This window comes from Mesoplodon bidens, assembly GCF_964165515.1.
Source record: "Mesoplodon bidens genome assembly, chromosome: 17".
Classification (NCBI taxonomy): Eukaryota; Metazoa; Chordata; class Mammalia; order Artiodactyla; family Ziphiidae; genus Mesoplodon; species Mesoplodon bidens.
This window is the reverse complement of record NC_138174.1, coordinates 32359271-32380385: the sequence shown is the minus strand read 5'-3', so window position 1 is coordinate 32380385 and position 21115 is coordinate 32359271. Positions and strand designations below refer to the sequence as shown.

General features: G+C 36.9%; 1 protein-coding gene across 1 annotated transcript in view; it reads left to right on the top strand.

Annotated features, from left to right (window-relative positions):
* Positions 1 to 21115, top strand: part of DIAPH3 (diaphanous related formin 3) — a 538397-nt gene that overhangs the window by 418613 nt on the left and 98669 nt on the right. The gene's annotated exons all lie outside the window — the stretch shown is intronic.

The window sequence follows — 21115 nt, the reverse complement described above, 5'->3', positions numbered from 1 at the left end:
TAGTATCTGTTCTTATTAGTATTTCAAAATCAGGAATAAAAGACTTATAAATGTACAAATTATTGCCTCAGCAAAGCCCTCTCTTTGTTTCAGTAAAGTACTTGGCACTATGCATTTCATTGCACTGGGAAGTATTATTTTGTTTTGTTTAAACATTTCTTATACTCTTATACTTCTTACTGCATTTTAAATGTATACCGTATATAGAAGAATAACATACAGAAAAGTACACACTTCCTGAGTATATGGCTTGATGAATGCTCATAAAGTAAGCTTACCTATGTAACCAATACCCAGATCAAGAAACAACGTTATTAGAAACACAGAGCCCCTTCCAGATTCTCCCTTTCATAACCTCACATCCCACACATATCCTGACTGTGACAGCAGTAACTAGACTTACTTTGTCCTTTTTATAAATACAATCTTACACTTTGTATCCGTGTTGTTGTGTGAGGTGGTAATTTGTTTGTTCTAATGGTTATTTAGCATTCCACTCTGAATTTTTTTTCTTCTGTTCATGGATATTTATATTGTTTCTAGATTTGGGCTATTACAAATAATGCTGCTAAGAACATTCTTATACATGTCTTCTGGCTGTCAGAAATATACCTATTGAGCTGCATGAGCTGTTTGTATATTTTGGAAATTAATCCTTTGTCTGTTGCTTCATTTGCAAATATTTTCTCCCATTCTGTGGGTTGTCTTTTTGTCTTATTTATGGTTTCCTTTGCTGTGCAAAAGCTTTTAAGTTTCATTAGGTCCCATTTGCCTATTTTTGTTTTTATTTTCATTACTCTAGGAGGTGGGTCATAAATGATCTTGCTGTGATTTATGTCAAAGAGTGTTTTTCTTATGTTTTCCTCTAAGAGTTTTATAGTGTCTGGTCTTACGTTTAGGTATTTAATCCAGTTTGAGTTTATTTTTTTGTATGGTGTTAAGGAGTGTTCTATTTTCATTCTTTTACATGTAGTTGTCCAGTTTTCCCAGCACCATTTATTGAAGAGGCTGTCTTTTCTCTGTTTTATATTCTTGCCTCCTTTGTCATAGATTAGTTGACCATAGGTGCATGGGTTTGTCTCTGGGCTTTCTATCCTGTACCATTGATCTATATTTCTGTTTTTGTTCCCTACAAACAATAAATGCTGGAGAGGGTGCGGAGAAAAGGGAATCCTCTTGCACTGTTGGTGGGAATGTAAATTGATACAGCCACTATGGAGAATAGTACGGAGGCTCCTTAAAAATCTAAAAATAGGGCTTCCCTGGTGGTGCAGTGGTTGAGAGTCTGCCTGCTGATGCAGGGGACATGGGTTCGTGCCCCAGTCTGGGAAGATCCCACATGACGCAGAGCGGCTGGGCCCGTGAGCCATGGCCACTGAGCCTGCGCGTCCAGAGCCTGTGCGTCCAGAGCCTGTACTCCGCAATGGGAGAGGCCACAGCAGTGAGAGGCCCGCGTACCGCAAAAAAAAAAAAAAAAAACTAAAAATAGAACTACCATATGACCCAGCAATCCCACTACTGGGCATATACCCAGAGAAAACCATAATTCAAAAAGACACACGCACCCCAATGTTCATTGCAACACTATGTACAATAGCCGGGTCATGGAAGCAACCTGAGTGTCCATCGACAGAGGAATGGATAAAGAAGATGTGATACATATATATAATGGAATTTATTCAGCCATAAAAAGAAATGGAATTGGGTCATTTGTAGAGATGTGGATGGGCCTAGAGTCTGTCATACAGAGTGAAGTAAGTCAGAAAGAGGAAAACAAATATCGTATATTAATGCATACATGTGGAATCTAGAAAAATGGTACAGATGAACATATTTGCAGGGCAGGAATAGAAACACAGAACTAGAGAATGGACGTGTGGACACAGCGGGGAAGGGGAGGGTGGGATGAATTGGGAGAATAGGTTTGACATAAATACACTACCATGTGTAAAATAGATAGCTAGTGGGAACCTGTGGTATAGCACCGACAGCTAAGCTTGGTGCTCTGTGATGACCTACATGGGTGGGATGGTGGGGAGGGGGCGATGTCCATGAGGGAGGGGATATATGTATACATATAGCTGATTCACTTCATTGTACAGCAGAAACTAACACCACATTGTAAAGCAATTATACTCCAAAAAAAAAAAAAAAGGAAATATACCTAGATGTGTAATTGCTGTTTCAGTGGATAAGCATATCTTCAGCTTTAGTAGATACTGACCAACAGTTTTCTAAAATGACTGTACCAGTTTATACTTCCATCAGCAGTGTATGAGAGTTTTCATTTCAACAGTTCTGGTAGGACAGCTCGTTGTGGTTTTGATTTGCCTTTCCCTCATGAGTAACTTGAATACCACTCCATGTTCTTTTGGCTTTTTGAATATCTTATTACGTGAAGTGCCTATGCAAGTCTTTTGCATATTTTTCTATTGGCTTGTAGGTGTTTTTCATATTGAGAATAAATAGATTTTGATACAACTTAGAACTCCATCATAACACTTATTTCAAACTGCCCATTAAAGGAAAGACTGTGTTACTTTCTAGTAATATAATATTCCACATCACTCAGATGTTCTAGTAAGAAACCTTAGAATGACAGGTCTGGTCAATATATGTTAAAAGAGCAAGCGTATTGTAGACTCTGCTGCCTATTTACCCTCTTCTGTTAAATTCCCTTTGGTGTACCTGTCCATTGTCTTTTCCTCCTTGATGTCATGTGAGAGCAATTCAGGGCCCCTCTAGCTTTTCTGACTGAACTGGGGACACTACAAGAACATTATTCTAGAAAAGCTATGTCATGGTAAAACTTCAGAAAGCCATTTGTAAAATGAATGAATGAATAAATGAGTGAATGAGTGAATACATGTGTGAATATGTGAATACATGGAAGAAAGAATAAACAGATGATGGCATAACTGGGTCTTGAAGTTGGGCCTTCCAACACGAATCCTGATATAAATTCCATTATGCCCTAATATTTACTCTTAATCAGGAAATATTGAGTTTGGTGAACTATTGCCATAAAACCTTGTCCTCAACTTGTAACTCACAAACGTGTATCAGAGGTGAACTCTCAAAGTAACAAACTTGTAATGCATTTAGATTTAATTTTATGATAAAATTTGAGTAGCTTTTTTTATAAACTATTTTTGAATACATAGTCTATTACCAAAGAAAAAACTAAGTTCAATGCACATGATTCTACTATTGATGAGTTAGATCCAGATTAAGTGAATAAATGTATACATTTCTCCTAGAAGATTACTGTCATCTATATGTCACAAAAAAAGTATCATATCTTCCAAGGTCAAATATCAACATATTAATTAAGGTAGTTTTAAATTGATACAGAATTAATATGAAGTAGAAGCTACTCTTAGTTTTTATTTTTATTTTTTTATTAAAATTTTTTTAAATTGTGGTAAAAAGCACATAAAACTTACTATCTTAATAATTTCTAAGTGTGTAGGTCAGTAGTGTTAAGTATATTCACATTGTTGCACAAACAGATCTCCAGAACATTTTCATCTTGCAAAACTCAAGCTCTATAACTCATTAAACAACAACTCTCCATTTCCCCCTTCCCTCAGCCCCTGGCAACCACCATTCTACTTTCTGTTTTTATGAACTTAATTACTTTAGGTACTCATATAAGTGGAATCATACAGCATCTGTCTTTTTGTGACTGGCTTATTTCACTTAGCATAATGTCCTTAAGGTTCATCCATGTTGTAATGTGTGTCAGGATTTCCTTCCTTTTTAAGGCTGAATAATATTCCATAGTATATATGTACAACATTTTGTTTATCCATTTATCTGTTGATGAACATTTGGGCTGCTTCCACTTCTTGGCTATTGTGAATAGTGCTTCGATGAACACAAGAGTGCAAATATCTCTTCAAGATCCTGCTTTCAGTTCTTTTGGATATATACCCAGAAACGGGATTGCTGGATCATATGGCAGTTCTATTTTTAATTTTTTGAGAAACTACCATACTGTTTTCCATAGCAGTTGAACCATACTCTTAGTTTTTATGTGTTGATTCTAATTTATGGAAGGGGGAAAAAGATATGTAGTTTACTAAGTATGTGTTCTTAAGTTCATTACTTACCATGCTTCCTTCTCTATAAAATGTGGTATTAGACTATCCCATAGTAAGGATGGGCCCTACATTTTTAACCAGCTTCCTCAGGGTTTTACCTTTACATGGTTCAAAAATTTTTACTGTTTACTAAACAGCACTATTTATTCAGGACAAGTTAACAGATATGAACAATTTTAAGTCTTTGTTATTCATATTGCCACACTGACGTGGGAATGGTGAAGAGATTATACTAATTTATTCTCCTACCAGCATCCAGTGACTGTGTCCATTCCTCAAACCTTCAACAGCACTAGATGTGTTTCACAATTTTCAGCAATTAGACAAAATAGTATCTCATTGTTTTGCATTTTTAATTAGCAATTAAATTATATCTTTTTCTGTCTTTTATTATAACTGACAAAATGTGAGGGGCAGGGAGATCAGAAACAGAGGAGGAGGAAAGAAACTTTCTCAGTATTTCTTTTCAAAATATGTCATCCATTAAGGAAAAACCATACATTTTAATGTTGTTATCTCTTCTGTTTTATTTCTCAGCTAGGAGGAGTTATTATTACTGTTTATTTGTGATGATTTTTCAGTGCTGCTAGTCCAGGAGTAGGTTTTGTTTTTACATTTTGGTTGTTAATAACAATACATATAATCAACTCTTGATTTATTGGAGTAATAAGGTAGAGATAGAGGGATGGAAATCAGAGACAGACCTAAATCCCAGTGGCACATAAGTGGTAAAGGGAAAGCTAGAATCTCAGGTGGACTCACACCTCCTTCCCTGGGGGTTTTGGGTCATTAGGCAGCAGCTAATAGATCTGTGTAGATGCTTGTGACTAAACTTAGTCCACTTGATGCCAGCAGAGCCAGGTGAAAGGTAAAGAAACTGAGCCAACCAACAAACTTCTTCGGGACAATTTTGACAGCAATTTTAACAGATTTTTTTTTCACTGAATTTATCACATGAATCCTTTTAATAAAAGATATTTCAGTAATGAAGGTATTATACATTATGAGCACTTTGCTAAAATGTGATTTTTAAAAAATTTATAATTTATATACCTTACTTACTTCTAGGAAGAATTTGGGATGGCTTACAAAAGAAAACATATAAAAATCCTAATTGTAATTATAAGAGAAAACAGATGCTGTAAGAAAACAGAAGAAAGTTGACTCCTTAGCTTACAGCTTTGGTTCTCAACTTTAGCATCTATCAGAATCCCTTGAGAGGCTTAACCAAACACAGGTTGCTAGGCCTACCCCAGTGTTACGGATTCAGGAGGTTTATGTTGGGCATGAGAATTTGCATTTCTCATAAAATCCCAGAGGCTGCTCATCCAGGAACCACACTTGGAGAACCACAGATCTTCTATCATCATGTTTCTTGAGTATTTGGAATCATGATTGATTAATATTAGATTTTTTTATTAAATAGTTTATTTTTGTGAACATATATCTCACTATCTAATCACACATAACAGCTATGTTATTATTTTCATAAGGCTCTTCATATGGATAAAAAGGATATGATTGGTTATAATTTCCAGTCATTTTGAACCTTAGCCACATTAAATACACCTAGGAAGTTTTTAAATAACACCAATATAGAACCTTATTTCCACGGATTCTGATTTAATTGGTCCATGATGAACAATATTTTTTAAAACTTTCCTTGTGATTCCAAAATGCAGCCAGAGTTGTAAGACACTGATAGGTAGAGAGAAGAATAGCCCATATTGCCAACAGATAATCAGGTTGTTTCATTTGTGGCTTGGGTTTTTTTTTTCCCCCCCATCAATTTGCCTAGCTACTCATTCCCATTTTTATCTGTGTGGTATGCTTTTGGTTCTTAAATATGCCGTTGTGTTCTTCTCTTAATTGAACTTTATCTGTTTTTGATGACCTATTTCTCTAGTCTATCAAGGTCATTTTAAATTGTATTTCTTTCTTCGAAAGTGTTTAACCCCTGCCCAACTAAGTATCATCTGCAAGTTTAATGAGCAGATTTTCAATTTCCTAATTGAGATTGTACTCATTAAGTTTTAATATTTTATAATTTTATTGCAAATTATTTCTAGCATGCGTGTGATGCTACCTTGACTTTGCCCTGGCCGTGCACATTTTCTTCATTATCAGTGAACATTTATTTAGTGCTTAGAGGTTGTGTGTTATTGAATCAAGTTCCATGACTTCTAAATAGTTGAAAATAAGTGCTGAATCTGACTCTATGTAGGTTTTTTTTTTTTTTTTTTTTTTTTTTTTTTTGCGATACGCGGGCCTCTCACTGTTGTGGCCTCTCCCGTTGCGGAGTACAGGCTCCGGATGCGCAGGCTCAGCGGCCATGGCTCACGGGCCCAGCTGCTCCGCGGCATGTGGGATCTTCCCAGACCGGGGTATGAACCCGTGTCCCCTGTATCGGCAGGCGGACTCTCAACCACTGCGCCACCAGGGAAGCCCTGTAGTTTTAACTCTAAGGAGAATGTGTATATAACATGAGCTGCATGAACAACACAGGACATATAAGCATTTAAACACAAAAATTGAACATTGAATCTACAGTTCATTGGTCAGGTGGATGTTGTGACACTAACTGTGGCTGTAGAGAATAGAGGTCAAGAGTACCATCTGCCTCTTATTAGTCGTGTAACCTTGAGCAAGTTACTTTCTCCTTGTGTCTCAGTTTTGTCATCCATAAAATATGATTCTAATCATTCCTGCCTTGGTTTGTTGTAAAAATTTGGTTCAGATAATGCATGGAAGATTCTCAGCAGAGCCTAACACATAGCAACAGTTCAAAGAAATAGTAATGATTAAGAATCAATTAATTGAGGAATTGATAGTAGAAGGTATTTAAGGTTTGGTTTGACAAGACTGATCATTAACAATTTAAGTGACACAGAGATGATTGGTCTGGGATCTGTCCCTAATCTGGAACTTTTGGTTTTTACAAGTTTAAGCATGTTTTTATGTAAGCAAATAGTTTAGATTTTCATTCTCAGTGTGCTATGTTTATTATTGGAAAGGGTTCTTTTGCAGATAATTATAAATACTGAGTGGCAGAGCCAGGATTCAAACTCAGGACTTCTGTCTATAAGATGCTAACTGCTAAATGGTAGAAACAGAGAGAATAGATTGCCCCAGACATAAAGGGTGAGGGGAGTGAGAATCTATTTCAAAAAAATAAGATTCCATAAAGAATAAAGAAGCCAGTATTTGACCACTTACTACGTGTTAGACATTGTTGAGTACATTATTTACATTGTCTCATTCAGAGGCTTAAAAAGGTTAAGTAATCCTTGCCCCAAATCATAAAGCTGATAAATGGCAGAGCTAGGAATTGAACCCAGATATGTGACAGCAAATCCCATTCTCTGAATCACTTCAATAAACTGCCCATCCTTGAATAGAATCAGATTACTTTTTTCTAGAATAGAAGATGCACTCAAAAATATGATTTAGGGTACAGAAAGATAAGGTGGAGACAGAAGTTGTGTTTACTTCCTGTTTTGTGACAGAGTAAATTGGAACAATCAACTGAGGAATTTTGTCTTGAGTTTAGCATGTATTTAAACTGGTTAAAAATAGCTGAAAAGTGAAGGTGTCCCGGGAGAAGAAGGCTGGAGATGGCCTAGATGAGGGTTTTAGAAATATAGATAGATTGGAAGGGGTGGGTTAGAAGCGGAGGCAATTTATATACTTCATCTTCTTTTCTCCACTGATTTACTTAAAATAAGTAAACATCAAGAGTGATTTCTTTGAGCTTTTGAAAGCTAACACATTTTTGATGAAATGCACATTTTTATGTCACATTCACAGTTTTCAGAGGGCTTTCACATATATTCCTTTAATTTTTTAATCTTGTATTGGTGGGCACTTTTACAATTTTGCTTCTATTATCCTAAAATATCCATAAGTACAAGAAACATATTTATACCAAATTGAATAGAAGCTACAACTGCACTGGAGTTTCTTTGCACGTGCCTTGTTAATGTGTTTATTTCATTATAAATGATGTTTAATTATGGTCAAATTAAACGTAGGTATTATTTGGAAAATACTGGCCATCAGGCAGTATCATGGAGGATCTTGCTTTTCTCCCCTGTCATTTTACACATTGTTTTTCTATCTCAAAAATCTCAATACTGCCACTGCTCAAACATGTTCAAAATGAAGTAATTTTCCCTATGTAATACAGTTTTGAGTCCCCAAATATCAGTTTGATAAAAAACTATATTTTTCAGGCTTCCATTACTATAGCATTTCTTATGACTATAAAAAAAGAGCACTTTGGGCCTCCCTGGTGGCGCAGTGGTTGAGAGTCCGCCTGCCGATGCAGGGGATACGGGTTCGTGCCCCGGTCTGGGAGGATCCCATATGCCGCGGAGCGGCTGGGCCCGTGAGCCATGGCCGCTGAGCCTGCGCATCCGGAGCCTGTGCTCCGCAACGGGAGAGGCCACAACAGTGAGAGGCCCGCATACCGCAAAAAAAAAAAAAAAAAAAAAAAAAGAGCACTTTGTACTGCATTTTGTCTGAAGTTTAATGATTTACAAAAACTCTTGTTTTCTTAAATTAGAATTACATAAATAAATATCTAGTGATTCATGAAAGTAGAAGCTGAATTTCCTGGAAAGTCTTCTAATATTTGCCCTTAACCATTAGATTGGACTAAAATTAGACTTAGTCAAGTTTATTTATCTACATATATAAACAATTTTTTAACTCTAAAATTATTTGTTTTTGTTCTTTGACCTGGCATTAACTGAAGTGCCAAGTAATACTGTATGACCTGAACTCTGGAGATATCATTTAAAAACTATAAAGCAGGATTATTTCTACCAGACAATAAAATAATCTTACTTTTCATTAACAGCTATTTACTACTAATAAAGTGTTTACTTTTTTTTTTTTTTTTTTTGTGCAGTACGCGGGCCTCTCACCGCCGTGACCTCTCCCGTTGCAGAGCCCAGGCTCCAGACACGCAGGCCTAGCAGCCACGGCCCACGGGCCCAGCCCCTCCGCAGCACATGGGATCCTCCCGGACCAGGGCACGAACTCGCGGCCCCCGCATCGGCAGGCAGACTCCCAACCACTGTGCCACCAGGGAAGCCCAAAGTGTTTACTTTTTTAAATAATCTTTTATGGGCTTCCCTGGTGGCACAGTGGTTAAGAATCCGCCTGCCGATGCGGGGGACACGGGTTCGAGCCCTGGTCCGGGAAGATCCCACATGCCGCGGAGCAACTAAGCTCGTGCACCACAACTACTGAGCCTGCGCTCTAGAGCCCGTGCTCTGCAACAAGAGAAGCCACCGCAATGAGAAGCCTGCGCACCACAGCAAAGAGCAGCCCCCACTCGCCACAACTAGAGAAAGCCCACACACAGCAACGAAGACCCAACGCAGCCAAAAATAAATAAATAAATAATAAATTTAAAAATAATCTTTTATAAAGTGCAAATAATGTCTACATAAGTTAAGGGATACAATTTCTGGTCAGATTGTTTACATGTATGTTTTCAGACATTTTGTACCAAAACCAGTAGCTAATGTGCTCGGTGAGAGTTCATTTCTCTCTCTCTTCACACCGACTAATCCATATCCCCAGATAATTAAGAAATCTGACTAAATTGAGCATCATTATGCTTATTATATGTACTGCTAATTTTGTTTTCATTTAGACTTTTCCCATTTTAGAATTTGTACTTACTGTTGTTCTCAAAAAAGACTGAAGCTTTAAAATTACATTAGTAGTTGTGGTGTAACACAATATAGCTGAAATAAAGAGAATACTATAGGATAGACCTAGTTTTGAATTTCAGCTTTTCTGCTTATATGCTGGCAGTTACTGAATCTCTTTGCACCTTGATTTCATCATATGTCAGTGGGTGGAAATTATGCCCACCTTATAGGTTAATTGTGAAAACTGAATTTAACAAGCCATACAAAACACTGTGCATTCAATAAATGTTAACTGTTATTATTGATGATAATATTTGGTCCCGTGCTGACAGGAATGTTGGTTTGGGAGGGGGAAATATTTGAGTTTTGAAAATTTTAGGAAAAAGGATCGTCATCTGCCAAATAATAGCAACTAGCCTCATTGTCCGGTGCTGCCTGCACATCCTCCCCTTCATGGCTCATTAAAAAGTGCTCCTGGATCATATCCACGGAATGGTTTACATGACTATGAGTGGGGCTGATCCAATTATGTAGCTTGAATGCAGAGCCATTTAATGGTAGCCAAGGTAGCTTATTTCTGTGTCATGTAGATTAATTTTTTCCATTTAACTTGTACTACTACCAAACCGATTTCAAGATATTTTCAGCTTTAAAAGTTTACTTTAAAAACAGTGATAAACAGGCTCCTGTTTGATTTTAAATGATTTTGTATAACTGTACGATTGTAGCTCTTGATATAAATTGCTTAGATATTGTTGTTCCTTCCTAAAATTACACACATCTAAGGCTTGGTTGAATATCCAGCTCATGTTAATTTTTCAAACATTGTATACATTTCTATCATAGCAACTGATTGAGGGAAAAATGAGGTTTGTAAATAACACTGTTACAGCAATATAAGTAAAGGCTGCCTCTTAAGGTAGGAAATAGAAAAATCAAGTTAACACGAATCTAATGTGATCACCTAATGTGATCACTCTAATTATTTTACTGGAGTTTTAAAAGAATGGATCAATAATGATATTTTGTTTCAGGCTATTAGCAGCCAGAACCTTGTCTTACAAAATTAAGAAATCAGCTCTCGTTAATTAAACTTAAATATGGTGGCAGAGATCTTTGTGCCGTGAAGCGAGAGCCTGATCTCTGGCTATTTTGTTCTGTACTTGGTATAATGCAGTACACTATTCTCAGCCAAAGCCCTATGTTGTCTGGGCAACTCCTGTTGCCATAGCAATGAAATTCTTTCGCGGGAGCAGGGCGAATGCTAATTGTAGCCATTTGTTGTTCCTTCTGTCGATCCCTTAACTAGCACAGTTGTAGAGCAGCCAGAGACTCTGGGTGAACAGCACGAAGTGCCCCCAAAAGCATTGCTGCTGAAGGCAACCGGCTGCTCTGCTTAAAAAATTATTTGAGTAGCTGACAGTGCTGACAGTGCCACTATGTGGGCAGAGGCACAGCTTGACTCAGACCCTGACAACTGTTGATCTGGGACTTAGAGAAAAAGAGAAGACTGTTTAAAACCTGTTGAGAAGGTACTGATGACATGGAGATTAATTTGACACCAGTCCCTTAGAGGTAGGTGGTAGGCATATCATAACAACTGTTTATCCAGGCTAAATGCAGTACTGGAATGCCCAGAGGCTGTAGGCGACAGATCAATGGTTCTTCCTTTTATTTCCATCTGAAACTGCAGTACTGTGGCCTAAGGTAAAATGATTCATTTGGCTGGAACCAACCAATTATAATTCATATAGGTATTAGATTCAGTTAATACTGGTAACTCCCCCCTCTCTTTATTAAAGCTTATTTTTAGAGACTTATGATTTAGTTGCCAGAAATGAGTTGAAACTGAAAATCAACTCAACATAAATGAGAACAGACCCCTTTTGAAAAATAAATGACCAAGTGATATCTACCAATTGTGTGGTCTATCATGTTACTTTAATTTGAGAAAATGTTATTAACCTGGCTCATAATTCATTGTAAAGCCTAATTGCTATAGGTACTTTGGGAAGAAAAAAATATTATAATGGTAAGAGAAAACATGTGAGGCACAATTATACCATTGTATCTTCCCTTTAAAAGTGTATTGATCCTTAAAAATGGTCAAGTTCATGAGATTTTTAAAAGCAGCTACTGTGTAAACATAGTAATAAATTTCAAAGTATTTTTTTAGGTATAAATTTAACATATGTGCCTCTTAATTGAATAGACTAAAGGTACGTCCTGGCTGAAATGTCCTTAAAATGTAGAGGAACTAATATCATAGGCTTGTTTTAGCAAGCTATTCCTCACCATAGCTTTACATTTGTTTGTACTGAGATGGTCAAAATTGGTATAAAGAAAGCCCTATCGTAACTACAGATTCCTCTTTTTACTGGCAAGTAGGGAAAGAAGGCCTTTCAATTCAATGTTGTTGTTTTTTTCCTTGAAAGAACTCTATGTATATTTAATATTTTTATTGCTTGTCCTGCTCTTTCCAGGGAGGCAACTACCTGAATATCATTCAGTGCTCTGAAAGAAATTAGTGTCCTATGATAGTGATCATAATAAGTCATTTGTGTGCTTCAAACACTGAACAAATTAGTCCCATCCCATTGGTTAGATATTCAGTCCATAAATTCCAAGGAGGAGAGACTTGAAATTTATTTGTTGAAATTTTCTAAGATGTACTGTTTTCTTCTTTTAATAATTTTTAATTAAGACAAGGAAATACCTATAAACTATATAATAAATACTATTTTTTAAATGTATATATCTTTTTAGTGAATTTTATATGCAAGCTATCTCAGTTATTCCTTAATAAGCTTTTTTGGAATATTTTTTTAAAGGTTATTTTTACTAAATCCTCAACTTTAAAATATTTGGTTGTACTTCTAAAACACTGCATTCTCAGTATAATAAATGAGAAAAGAGCTTATTTATTATTAATGCTCTTAATTCCTCTTAATTCCTCAGTCAACAAAGTTCCTTACTGTCAAATTTACTATCAATCATGGCTTCTCCCATAGTGTTCAGAGAATAAATGAAGTCTAACCTTAACATGAGGCTGCACATCCATTTTTTTTTATTTTATTTTTTTGGTAGAGAGAATTTGTATTAACATATAGCTTAGCAGTGGACTGGATGATAAATGGCACGATAGATTTCCATCATGATTGGTCTACAGTAGCCCTCTGGAGAAATCAGAGTAGATCATGCATCCTCACTCAACCAAAGTTCTTTCTCTTAATGGCCAGAGAGATGAAAGTCCTAAAACCTGAATATGGGATGAGGAGTGCTCTGATATCAAGCAGTCTTCTGAAAGCACATCATATGAATATTAAACCTCATCTGGAAAGCCAGCTCTTTGTGGTACCTAGAGCCCCCACCAACTTTCTTCCACGGGCAGAACCAGACCACTGCTGATTGTGTTCCAGAGCCTCCCAGTGTAGAAACCTGCAGCCCAGCTTGCCTTATTGGGTTCTCTGTAGGCCTTTGTTTTTAGTGATACAGCATGCCAACATCTTACTCATTTGGGCCAAACAAACCAAAGCATTCCCAAACAACTTCTCGTGGAAGCGACAGTACACAGGCTTTTACAATCAGGTTACTTGATTGGAGTGAGTCTTACAACAAGGACTGTCACCTGGGAAGGAGGAGTTGAGTATGAGGAGACAGAATCCAGGGCCCAAGCTGCTTCTCCTGGCCTCAGTCTGGTGTGGGTGACAGGATAATCACTTCCTGAAATGATAGATCGCATGTGACATAGTTGGCCTCTTGAAGAGAGAGCGCCTCCTAAGGTGTGTGTCAGGAAGCCGAAGAGGAGATGTGTCTGAGCACTCATGAAGTTAGGTGGCCCTCCATTTCAGCTTGAGATTTCTTCTGAGGTGGGCATCAGCGGGGAAGACAGAGCCTGATGGCTTAAAAGAACACCCCACTGGGAAAATGAGGGAATGAGTGACCTAAATTTTAAAATTTGTTTTTAACCCCAGCTCAAACCACTCACTCCTTGTCCCTCCTTTTAAATCAAGGAAGCTCAAAGGAGGTATGTCCCACTGTGATCCTCCTGGAAGGCTGATGAACCATTCTAGCAATACATAGAGGGAGGCAGCCTGATTTAAAAATGTAGCTGCAAAATCTGTACCTCATATGGATATTTATTAAAAGATTCTTGATCTATGCCACAGTCAAGCCTTCCCAGGATGTTATCGGGAAGTCCCTTCCTTAAGTACATACACCTCACTGACAGTCCTGAATAATGGTGGCGGTTTTTTTTTTTTTTTTTCATGTATTGGTAATTGGTAACATGGATCACCTTGGTAACCTGTTAGATATTTTTTAGTAGTTTTGTGATTTACAGTTTGGCTCATTTTTACAGTTATTTCTCAACTATTTTTAGCCAAACATGTCTTATTCACAGTTCAACATTTTTTTCATTGTGCCCAGCATTTGCTCCTAAGAAAACTGGTGAAAGATTAATGATTCCACCTACTAATTATATATTCTTTTTTCCTTTTTTTTTTGAAACTTAGCATGATTTTATAACTTTTGGATGATAGTTCAAGGTTAAATTTTTAAAAGTTAGACTCATTTTTCTCCTTGTCAGTCATTACATGAAAATGATTAGTCAAAAGCCAGAAACTAGCACTCTATAAATTATAAATTATACATAATGAGAAAAACTATCAGTGGTTCCAAACCTTGCTGTGTGTCATAATCATTGGGGAGCTTCATTCCAGACCTACTGAAGCAGAGCCTCTGGGGGTAGGTTCTCTGTTTTTAAACAAATTTCTAAGATGATTATTGTGTTCATAAGAGTTGGAGAAGAACATTTTGGAAACAATGATCTGAGGGTAATCTCTCTCACCTTTTAATATGAGGTTTCAATGTGAAAAAAAGTCTTAAAATGTTGATGTCAATTCCAGAAATATTCACAACTAACTGGCTCATATTTTTCATTTTGGTTCTTTTTTGATGTTTGTTTTTCTCTAAAATAAATATTTCCAATATCTGATTATAACAGATATATAAAATAAAAAATGATGTTAAATAGGTAATGTAAGTCTTATTGACTGACTGGAAATAAATTTTTAGCAATACAGAACATGGACAGAATTGCTGTTTTTAAGGTATAAAAAGTTCTTTAAAAAGCACACCTCAGAGTACAAAAAAAAAAAAAAAATAGTTTTGACTGCATGAACCAGTAGATTGAAAAGATTCATTTTCAATCCATATCCTTCCAGACTATTTACTTAGACTAGCTTGAAACATACTTTCAACATTAGCGAAAACTGCCAAACAAACACAGCAGATATAATTGGCTGAAATTTCATTAGAAAATTTCTTTGTTTAAAAAATAATTTTTAGAAAGCCCTAAAGTGTGCATTGATTATATGCATTCATTTTTAGTCAGTTTGCTAGTGACAGTTCACCTAGAGCTGAGAAGGACAACTCTAGGTCCAGCCTGCAGTTTCCGAGCTAATAGCAGCTCATTGTTTCAACAAAGTCTGGGTTATTGGGAATGGGGCTATACTGAGTGACAACTTAATCTATATTTATATGTAGGTGCAACCTCGTTTTTGTTTTTGTTTTAATTTTTGAATTTTATTTACTTTTTTACAGCAGGTTCTTATTAATTATCTATTTTATACATATTAGTGTATATATGTCAATCCCAATCTCCCAGTTCATCACACCACCACCCTTACCCCACCACTTTTCCCCCTTGGCATCCATACGTTTGTTATCTACATCTGTATCTCTATTTCTGCCCTGCAAACTGGTTCATCTATACCATTTTTCTATGTTCCACATATATGCGTTAATATACGATATTTGTTTTTCTCTTTCTGACTTACTTCACTCTGTATGACAGTCTCTAGATCCATCCACGTCTCAACAAATGACCCAATTTCATTCCTTTTTATGGCTGAGTAATATTCCATTGTATATATGTACTACATCTTCTTTATCCATTCATCTGTCGTTGGGCATTTAGATTGCTTCCATGACCTGGCTATTGTAAATAGTGCTGCAATGAACATTGGAGTGCATATGTCTTTTTGAATTATGGTTTTCGCTGGGTATATGCCCAGTAGTGGGATTGCTGGATCATATGGTAATTCTATTTTTAGATTTTTAAGGCACCTCCATACTGTTTTCCCTAGTGGCTGTATCAAATTATATTCCCAGCAACACTGCAAGGGGGTTCCCTTTTCTCCAAACCCTCTCCAGCATTTGTTGTTTGTAGATTTTATGATGATACCCATTCTAACTGGTGTGAGGTGATAATACCTCATTGTAGTTTTGATTTGCATTTCTCTAATAATTAGTGATGTTGAGCAGCTTTTCACGTGCTTCTTGCCCATCTGTATGTCTGCTTTGGAGAAATGTCTATTTAGATCTTCTGAACATTTTTCAATTGGGTTGTTTGTTTTTTTAATATTAAGCTACATGAGCTGTTTATATATTTTGGAGATTAATCCTTTGTCCATTGATTCGTTTGCAAATATTTTCTCCCAGTCTGAGGGCTGTCTTTTCATCTTCTTTGTAGTTTCCTTTGCTTTGCAAAAGCATTTAATTTTCATTAGGTCCCATTTGTTTATTTTTGTTTTAATGTCCATTACTCTAGGAGGTGGATCAAATGAGATCTTGCTGTGATTTACATCAAAGAGTATTCTACCTATGTTCTCCTCTAAGAGTTTTATAGTGGCTGGTCTTACATTTACGTCTCAAATCTATTTTGAGTTTATTTTTGTATATGGTATTAGAGAGTGTTCTAATTTCATTCTTTTACATGTAGCTGTCCAGTTTTCCCAGCACCACTTACTGAAGAGCCTTTCTTTTCTCCATTGTATATCCTTGCCTCCTTTGTCATACATTAGTCGACCATAGGTTCATGAGTTTATCTCTGGGTTTTCTACCCTGTTCCATTGATCTATATTTCTGTTTTTGTTTCAGTACCATATTGTCTTGATTACTGTAGCTTTGTAGTATAGTCTGAAGTCAGGGAGTCTGATTCCTCCAGCTCCGTTTTTTTCCCTCAGTACTGCTTTGACTATTTGGGGTCTTTTGTGTCTCCATACAAATTTTAAGATTTTTTGTTCTAGTTCTGTAAAAAATGCCATTGGTAATTTGATAGGGATTGCATTGAATCTCTAGATTGCTTTGGGTAGTATAGTCATTTTCACAATATTGATTCTTCCAATACAAGAACATGGTATATCTCTCCATCTGTTTGCATCATCTTTAATTTCTTTCATCAGTGTCTCACAGTTTTCTGCATACAGGTCTTTTGTCTCCCTAGGTAGGTTTATTCCTAGGTATTTTAATCCTTTTGTTGCAGTGGTAAATGGGAGTGTTTCCTTAATTTCTCTTTCATATTTTTCATCATTAGTGTATAGGAATGCAAGAGATTTCTGTGCATTAATTTTGTATCCTGCAACTTTACCAAATTCATTGATTAGCTCTTCTACTTTTCTGGTGGCATCTTTAGGATTATCTGTGTATAGTATCATGTCATCTGCAAACAGTGACAGTTTTACTTCTTCTTTTCCAATTTGTATTCCTTTTATTTCTTTTTCTTCTCTGATTCTCAGAATCAGAGAAGACTTCCAAAACTATGTTGCATAATAGTGGCGAGAGTGGACATCCTTGTCTTGTTCCTGATCTTAGAGGAAATGTTTTCAGTTTTTCACTACTGAGAATGTTGTTTGCTGTGGGTTTGTCATATATGGCCTTATTATGTTGAGGTAGGGTCCCTCTATGCCCACTTTCTGGAGAGTTTTTTATCATAAATGGGTATTGCATTTTTTCAAAAGCTTTTTCTGCATATGTTGAGATGATCATATGGGTTTTTTTCTTTAACTTGTTAATATGGTGTATCACATTGACTGATTTGCATATATTGAAGAATCCTTGCATCCCTGGCATAAATCCCACTTGATCATGGTGTATGATACGATACTTTTCATGTGCTGTTGAATTGTATTTGCTAGTATTTTGTTGAGGATTTTTGCATGTATATTCATCAGTGATATTGTTCTGTAATTTTCTTTTTTTGTAGTATCTTTGTTTGCTTTTGGTATCAGGGTGACAGTGGCTTCATAGAATGAGTTTGGAAGTTTTCCTTTCTCTGCAATTTTTTGGAAGAGTTTGAGAAGGATGGGTGTTAGCTCTTCTCTACATGTTTGATAGAATTCACCTGTGAAGGCATCTAGTCCTGGACTTTTATTTGTTGGTAGGTTTTAAATCGCAGTTTCAATTTCATTACTTGTGATTGTTCTGTTCATATTTTCTATTTCTTCCTGCTTCAGTCTTGGAAGGTTATACCTTTCTAAGAATTTGTCCATTTCTTCCAGGTTGTCCATTTTATTGGCATAGAGTTGCTTGTAGTAGTCTCTTAGGATGCTTTGTATTTCTGTGGTGTCTTTTGTAACTTCTCCTTTTTTCATTTCTAATTGTATTAATTTGAGTCCTCTCCCTCTTTTACTTAATGAGTCTGGCTAATGATTTATCAATTTTGTTTATCTTCTCAAAGGACCACCTTTTAGTTTTATTGATCTTTGCTATTGTTTTCTTTGTTTCTATTTCATTTATTTCTGCTCCTATCTTTATGATTTCTTTTCTTTTCCTAACTTTGGGTTTTGTTTGTTGTTCTTTCCCTAGTTCCTTTAGGTGTAAGGCTAGATTGTTTATTGGAGATTTTTCTTGTTTCTTGAGGTAGCCTTGTATTACTATAAACTTCCCTCTTAAAACTGCTTTTGCTGCATCCCATTGGTTTTGGATTGTCGTATTTTCGTTGTCATTTGTCTCTAGGTATTTTTTGATTTCCTCTTTGATTTCTTTAGTGATGTCTTAGTTATTTTGTAATGTAATGTTTTGCCTCCATTTGTTTGGGTTTTTTATGGTTTTTTTCCCTCTAATTGATTTCTAATCTCATAGTGTTGTGGTCAGAAAAGATGCCTGATATGATTTCAATTTTCTTAAATTTACTGAGGTTTGATTTGTGACCCAAGATGTGATCTATCCTGGAGAACGTTCTGTGTGCACTTGAGAAGAAAGTGTAATCTGCTGTTTTGGAATGGAATGTCCTATAAAGATCAATTAAATCTATGTGGTCTATTGTTACATTTAAAGCTTGTGTTTCCTTATTAATTTTCTGTTTGGATGATGTGTCCATTGGTGTAAGTGAGGTGTTAAAGTCCCCCACTATTATTGTGGTACTGTCTATTTCCAGTTTTATAGCTGTTAGCAGTTGCCTTATATATTGTGGTGCTCCTATGTTTGGTGCATATATATTTATAATTTTCATATCTTCTTCTTGGATTGATCCCTTGATCATTGTGTAGTGTCCCTCCTTGCCTCTTGTAACATTCTGTATTTTAAAGTCTATTTTATCTGATATGAGTATTGTTACTCCATCTTTCTTTTGATTTCTATTTGCATGGAATATCGTTTTCCATCCCCTCACTTTCAGTCTGTACGTGTCCCTAGGTCTCAAGTGGGCCCCTTGTAGACAGCATTTATATGGGTCTTGTTTTTGTTTCCATTCAGCAAGCCTGTGTCTTTTGGTTGGAGCATTTAATCCATTCACGTTTAAGGTAATTATTGATATGCATGTTCCTGTTACCATTTTCTTAATTGTTATGGGTTTGTTTCTGTAGGTCCTTTTCTTCTCTTGTGTTTCCCACTTAGAGAAGTTCCTTTAGCATTTGTTGTAGAGCTGGTTTGGTGGTGCTGAATTCTCTTAGCTTTTGCTTGTCTGTAAAGCTTTTGATTTCTCTGTGGAATCTGAATGAGATCCTTGTGGGTTAGAGTAATCGTGGTTGTAGGTTCTTCCCTTTCATCACTTTAAATATATCATGCCACTCCCTTCTGGCCTGTAGAGTTTCTACTGAGAAATCAGCTTTTAATCTTATGGGAGTTCCCTTGTATGTTATTTGTCATTTTTCCCTTGTTGCTTTCAATAATTTTTCTTTGTCTTTAATGTTTGTCAATTTGATTACTATGTTTCTCAGCATGTTTCTCCTTGGGTTTATCCTGCCTGGGACTCTCTGTGCTTCCTGGACTTGGGTGGCAATTTCCTTTCCCATGTTAGGGAATTTTTCAACTATAATCTCTTCAAATATTTCTCAGGTCCTTTCTCTCTTTCTTCTCCTTCTGGGACCCCTATAATGTGAATGTTGTTGCATTTAATGTTGTCCCAGAGGTCTCTTAGGCTGTCTTCCTTTCTTTTCATTCTTTTTTCTTTATTCTGTTCCACAGCAGTGAATTCCACAATTCTCTCTTCCAGGTCACTTGTCTGTTCTTCTGCCTCAGTTATTCTGCTACTGATTCCTTCTGGTGTAATTTTCATTTCAGTTATTGTATTGTTCATCTCTGTTTGTTTGTTCTTTAATTCTTCTAGGTATTTGTTCTTTAACTCTTCTAGGTCTTGTTAAACATTTCTTTCATCTTCTCAATCTTTGCCTCCATTCTTTTTCCGAGGTCCTGGATCATCTTCACTATCATTATTCTGAATTCTTTTTCTGGAAGGTTGCCTACCTCCACTTCATTTAGTTGTTTTTCTGGGGTTTTATCTTGTTCCTTCATCTGGTACAAAGTCCTCTGCCTTTTCTTCTTGTCTCTCTTTCTGTGAATGTGGCTTCCACGGGCTGCAGGATTGTAGTTCTTCTTGCTTCTGCTGTGTCTACTCTGGTGGATGAGGCTCTCTAAGAGGGTTGTGTAAGTTTCCTGTTGGGAGGGATGGTGGTTCGTAGAGCTGGGTGTTGCTCTGCTGAGCAGAGCTCAGTAAAACTTTAATCTGCTTGTCTGCTGATGGGTGGGGCTGGTTTCCCTCCCTGTTGGTTGTTTGGCCTAAGTCAACCCAACCCTGGAGCCTACCAGGCTCTTTGGTGGGGCTAATGGCAGACTCTGGGAGGGCTCACGCCAAGGAGTACTTCCCAGAACTTGTGCTGCCAGTGTCCTTGTCCTCACGGTGAGCCACAGCCACCTCCCTGCCTCTGCAGGAGACCCTCCAACACTAGAAGGTAGGTCTGGTTCAGTCTCTATGGAGTCACTGCTCCTTCCCCTGGGTCCCGATGCTCACACTCCTTTGTGTGTGCCCTACAGGAGTGGAGTCTCTGTTTCCCCCAGTCCTGTGGAAGTCTTGCAATCAAATCCCACTAACCTTCAAAGTCTGATTCTCTAGGAATTCCTCCTCCCATTGCTGGACCCCCAGGTTGGGAAGCCTGATGTGGGGCTCAGAACCTTCACTCCAGTAGGTGGGCTTCTGTGTTATAAGTGTTCTCCAGTTTGTGCGTCACCCACCCGGCAGTTATGGGATTTGATTTTATTGTGATTGCGCCCCTCCTACCACCT